Genomic DNA, 5,726 nt, shown 5'->3' with positions numbered 1-5,726 from the left:
ACAGGGTACTGAATTAGACGATCAGCCATGATCTTTTTTGAATGGTGAAGCAGGCCCGAATGGCCTGCTCCTATTATCTATGTTTCGATGATGGAGCAGAGGGCGGGTGAGATTAAATGACAAAGATGTCATGGAACAAAAGGTAAAGGGAGTAGTTATAGCCGTAGTAAAAGACAAAGCATTTATCCAGAGTGTTAATGGCAGAATAATGAACAGTTCTGGCTGAAAACAAAATCATGAAAAACAAGTTTAAGACTGGCACATGGTAAAAACAATAAAAATGGCAGTCTTGGTCTGAACTTGTTGAACTCAATGTTGAGCCCAGAAGACTGTAGAGTGTTAATCAGAAGATGAGGTGCTGTCCCTCGAGCTTGTGTTGAACTTCACCGGAACACTGCAGTAGGCCAAGGATAAAAATGTCGCCATGAGAGCAGGGTGGTGAATTAAAATGTCAAGCAACCAGAAGGTTGGAGTCATGCTTACAGACTGAGTGGAGGTGTTTCAAAAAATGGTCACCCAATCTGCATTTGGTCTCCCCAGTATAGAGACCACTACATTGTGAGCAGCAGATACAGTATACTAAATTGAAAGAATTACAAGTAAATCGCTGCTTCACCTGTAAGGAGTGCTTGGGGCCTTGGATAGTGAGGAGAGTGAAAGTAAAAGGGCAGGTATTACACCTCCTGCTATTGCAAGAGAAGGTGCCTTGGGAAGGGGACAAGGTGTCGGGGTGATGGAGGGATCAGGGTGTCGCAGAGGGAATGGTCCCTTTGGAAGGCTGACAGAGGAAGATGTGATTGAAGGTGGCATCATGCTGGAGGTGCCGGAAGTGGCGGAGGATGATTCTTTGGATGTGGAAGCTGGTGGGGTGGAAAGTGAAGACAAGGAGAAATGTGTCACGGTTCTGGGAGGGAGGGAAAGGGGTGAGGGCAGAAGTGCAGGAAATGGGTCGGACACAGTCGAGGGTCCTGTCCACCACAGTGGGGGGAATCCTTGGTTGAGGGAAAAGGAAGACATATCAGAAACGTTGTTGTGGAAGGTTGTATCATCAGAACAGATGCGACGGAGAGAAACTGGGAGAATGGAATGTAGCCCTTACAGGAGGCTGGGTGTGAGGAAGAGTAGTTGAGAATGTCAGTGGGCTTATAATGAATATTAGTAGAATAATCAGTATTAGTTTTTATTACATCATTGTCTCTATCCGATGTGAATTATCTACTTCATAAAAAGGGACCAGCTCGATTTCAATCAGATGAACAGCAAACTTTAAACTTGAACCATATAATGACGTGAATACTTTGTTGACATAATCAAACTGCAGATGTAAATCATTCTGTGCAGCCAAATTTTCAGAGCAATTTCTTTTTGCTTTTTAAAATATAATTTCCAGGTGGGTGGTGTCCTCGTTGACCAGGAGAGGTTCCAATGCTAAGAAATCAAACAAATCAATTTTGCAGCCTGTGTCACCATCAAACACCCTAAAGTTAGATACAGCAGTTCTCGAGTAACATAACCCTCAGTAAAAAAACATCTTTGTATCATTTTGACGCTTATATCAACTATTCTTAATACCCTTCTAGGTGAAATTGTCAATTCAGTAGTAAGTTGAATAAATGTTGGGCCATTTCCCCAAGCCCACTAAGAATCAAGCTGAGACTCCACAGCTAATTTCATGTATGTTTCTAATAAATGAGGCACTCTTCCCATCAGTTTGAATCAATTTCCCAAAGGTGAGAAGACAAAATATAACAACGCAAAGCACCAGCCAGTCCTCTAACTCCATTCCAGCTTCAGGATCCATTCCATCTTACAGTTCGTTCCACTTGAACTGCCAATATTCTTTTCGCCTTTTACAGGATGATTTTTCTGACAAAGGTAATTAAGCTGCATCACCATGGTTACCATGAAGATTGAAATCCCTAAATCAACACTTTACAACATAATCGTAAATACCGGTCATCCATCAGTGAAAATTTTTACAGTGTCAGACATTCCATCTCCTGCTTGGGCGCTTCACTGGTCACCCATGTATAATCAAAACTATTCTGCCTCCGTATTTTTTAATTCTTTGACTCTGTAACTGATTGGACCATTTCTCATTTCAAAAAGTAAAACAATTTTAGTGATTATGTTGGGAATAAAGTTGGCCCAGAATTTTCTGGGATAGTAAAAGAGTTAAAGGCACACACCGTTATTAGTGTGTAAATAACAAAGCAATTTGTGGTGGAGATGAGATATGATGGGAGTTGCAATTCACCACAAATTGCTCAACAACTTGTCATTAGCCTAGCGAAAACGGGACCTTGCTGTCAACCTTAGCGTGTGTTTTGAGAAATTGCTGCATTTGCATGTTAAATATCAATTAATTGCACCACAGCAAGTTAGGACTGGTACTTAACAGCTTAAGGAAGCTTTTGGTGACAAAATTTAGGTTCCTGAACTATTACTGAACCCCTCCTTCCCAAAAGGGAACAACTGAAACTGTGGCATCGCATTCTTCCAGGTAGTCAATTGCTGCTAGAGATAAAATGTAACTTATTAAAAAAATTCTCGCTTTTCCTTTGTCTCTTTTTCTCTCTCTCTCTCCTAATCTAAATTGATTATAATTCATCCTATTTCCTTCGCCATTGTTCCTCTGTATCTCTATCCTTAAATCTAGTTGGTTAAGGAGATAGATTGCTGGTCCCGTCATTTACCAAGGCTCCAGATGACCCATTGACCTCTCCACTATCAGCTTACACTTCCAGCAATTTTCACCGCGTAAACTTTTTGAGCTGAAGAGTAAGGGAAAATAGTTCATTACAAAGCTAACCAGTAAGTGCAAGATATACCCTTGCATGTTTTACACAACACATAGCAGAAAAATATGATTTTAGTGTGTTACAATGAACTCAGAACATCAATTTATAAGCTGAGGAGCTTTTACTAAAGGCTTGCTTACAAAAAGGGGCTCCCATTCTCTGTTGAACTAATATTGAGAAAAAGGATGTTGCAAGGATGTTCCATTTATGCTGGAGCACCATCACTGGCAGCAATTCAAAATTTGGGACAAGTTAGCTTTAAGCTAAATGAAGTGGTGGTGCTCCCTCCAGAGCAATGAAGAACCACTTCAAGCTGCAGAACTGGAACAGTAACCTAAGCTGGTGCTGCTAGCAGTTTGGTCTGGTAATTTATATGACCGCAGATGAATAGTCAGCCCAGCCCGACAGGTTAGCAATGTCTTTTCACTTGGTGGCCATTTGGCCTGCAAGAAACCTTCCCTAGCCATTTAGGGATAGTCCATGGCCAGAATGAAAACTGAAGATGTGACTTTCAAACAGTTTAGATTAGATTAGAGATACAGCACTGAAACAGGCCCTTCGGCCCACCGAGTCTGTGCCAACCATCAACCACCCATTTATACTAATCCTACACTAATCCCATATTCCTACCAAACATCCCCACCTGTCCCTATATTTCCCTACCACCTACCTACACTAGTGACAATTTATAATGGCCAATTTACCTATCAACATGCAAGTCTTTTGGCTTGTGGGAGGAATCCGGAGCACCCGGAGAAAACCCACGCAGACACAGGGAGAACTTGCAAACTCCACACAGGCAGTACCCGGAATCGAACCCGGGTCCCTGGAGCTGTGAGGCTGCGGTGCTAACCACTGCGCCACTGTGTTGTACATGGCATTTGTTTTTGTGTTGCTTTTGATGTTGTGAAATATACTCTGAAAATGTAAACAGGGCAAGCCTCAGGCAGACATTACTAATATAAACTTGACATTTAATGTAGCAGAAAGATGTTTCAGAAGAATATATTAAACATTCATATGCTAGTATCCCATTATGTAATTTCAAAGCCAATTCTGTTTAGTGGTAGTAAATTGGGTTAACCATGGAACTTTTTGACACTAAAATCATATAGATGTTAAAATGTAGTTTTATACAAATGGCCTCATATTATTACTGCAATGGTGAGATGGACCAACTAAGTAAAATACCTAAAGCTTTACTTAAATACAAACTTTACTGTACTTTGGTAGGAGGGGGGGAATAGGGCAGCAAGCAAAGAAAGGTAACAAAGTTATCAGGATCAGGGATTTGAAAGTTTTAATTCTTTTGTCTGAATGAATGCCAGTACGGAGCCACACTAACAAATGGCTGCATTGGCAGTGCTGATCTTGATCTACATTTCTGAGGCAATGATAAGTAAACCCCCACCAAAAAAATTAAGTGCACAGGATATAGCTCTTTCTTCTCTACTCCAAAACCCAGGATTGCCCCTGCTGCCCCCAACTCTTCATATGTGTTTGTATTTCTGCCTTATTTTTCTAACAGGCTGCAATAAGGCAAACAGACATGTCATTCTGCTTGCTAGTGCTCTTGTGATAACAGCAACTTGCATTGATAAAGCACCTTTAACATAGTAAAATGTTCCAAAGTGCTTCACAGGAAAATAATCAGACAAGAATTGACACCGAGACAAAGAAACCAAACATTACAACAGGTGACCAAAGGCTTGGTCAGACAAAACAACTTTTAACCAATGCTTTAAAGAAGGAGAGAGAGAAGTGGAGAGCATAAGATTTGGGGGGCATTTCAGAACTTTGGGCCTGGACAACTGAAGGCACAGCCACTAATGGTGGAGTGAAGGAAATGGGGGATGCACAAGAGGCTAGAGATGGAGGAATGCAATGTTCTCGGAGGGAAATAGGACTGGAAGAGGTTCAAGAGATAGGGAGGGGTGAGGCTGTGCAGGGATTTGAACATGAGGATGAAAGGCTTTAATGAATCGGGAACAAATGTAAGTCCCTGAGTACAGGGTTGATGGGTAAACAGGATTTGGTCTGAGCTGGGACACAGGCAGCGGAGTTTTAGATGTGCTCAAGTGCACGGAGGGTGGAAGGCAAGAGGCTGGCCAGAAGAGCACTGGAATAGTTGAGCATGGACAAAGTGCCAATCTCAGTGCAACTACTGAGGGAAGATCTTTTACTTCAAAAGATTAAGTAAAGGACAAGGGAAGTTAATGAATCATTTGCGCTACAAGCAAGGAGGTGGAATTTCGAATCAATAAAGTGAAACAACAAACATCACTGATGGCTTCCATTCTCTACTAGTGGCAGTTTGCTTGCCCAGATTCTTCCATAGCAACAAAGTAATTCAACACTGCCACGAACGATGTAGGGCAGAAAGACTCCAGATGGTTTACAACATGGGTTGTGGCACTGATGATGATTAGCAGCAACCTATTAGTCATAACATTTGACTCCAGACCTCATGGCTATCCCTTTTCAGATAACAATGTATATCTTCTTCATATGTACATACATTTCAAATGGTCCTGTGAAAAACAGTGATATGCCTTTGCAAAGCTTCAATTACAACGAAAGCTTTAAAATCTAATTTCTCACTCAGGTACATTGTTAGTTAACTTGTTATTTTTCTTTTGCAGCTTACAAGATGTATGCAACATATTGGGTAACCACCTATTCAACTGGTCCCATCATATTTTCTTTTTGCCAAAACAGTATTGAGCTTTACAAACTAACTGGATTTCTGCAATGCAATCAAAATAAAAAATATCTTTAAGCCATGCCTTTATTTTTCCTTTGAACCCAAATTTTGACTACAAAAGACATTTGTATTGCAGGCTAAAAATCAGCAACTTAGCCTCTGTGCAGTTGAGCCCCAAATAAGCTCAAGTTTCTGGTCTATAACCCAGTTGGAGAACGATA

The sequence above is a fragment of the Heterodontus francisci genome, chromosome 1 (assembly GCF_036365525.1).
Source record: "Heterodontus francisci isolate sHetFra1 chromosome 1, sHetFra1.hap1, whole genome shotgun sequence".
Taxonomy (NCBI): Eukaryota; Metazoa; Chordata; class Chondrichthyes; order Heterodontiformes; family Heterodontidae; genus Heterodontus; species Heterodontus francisci.
The sequence above is the reverse complement of the archived record's forward strand: the minus strand, read 5'-3'. Positions refer to the sequence as shown.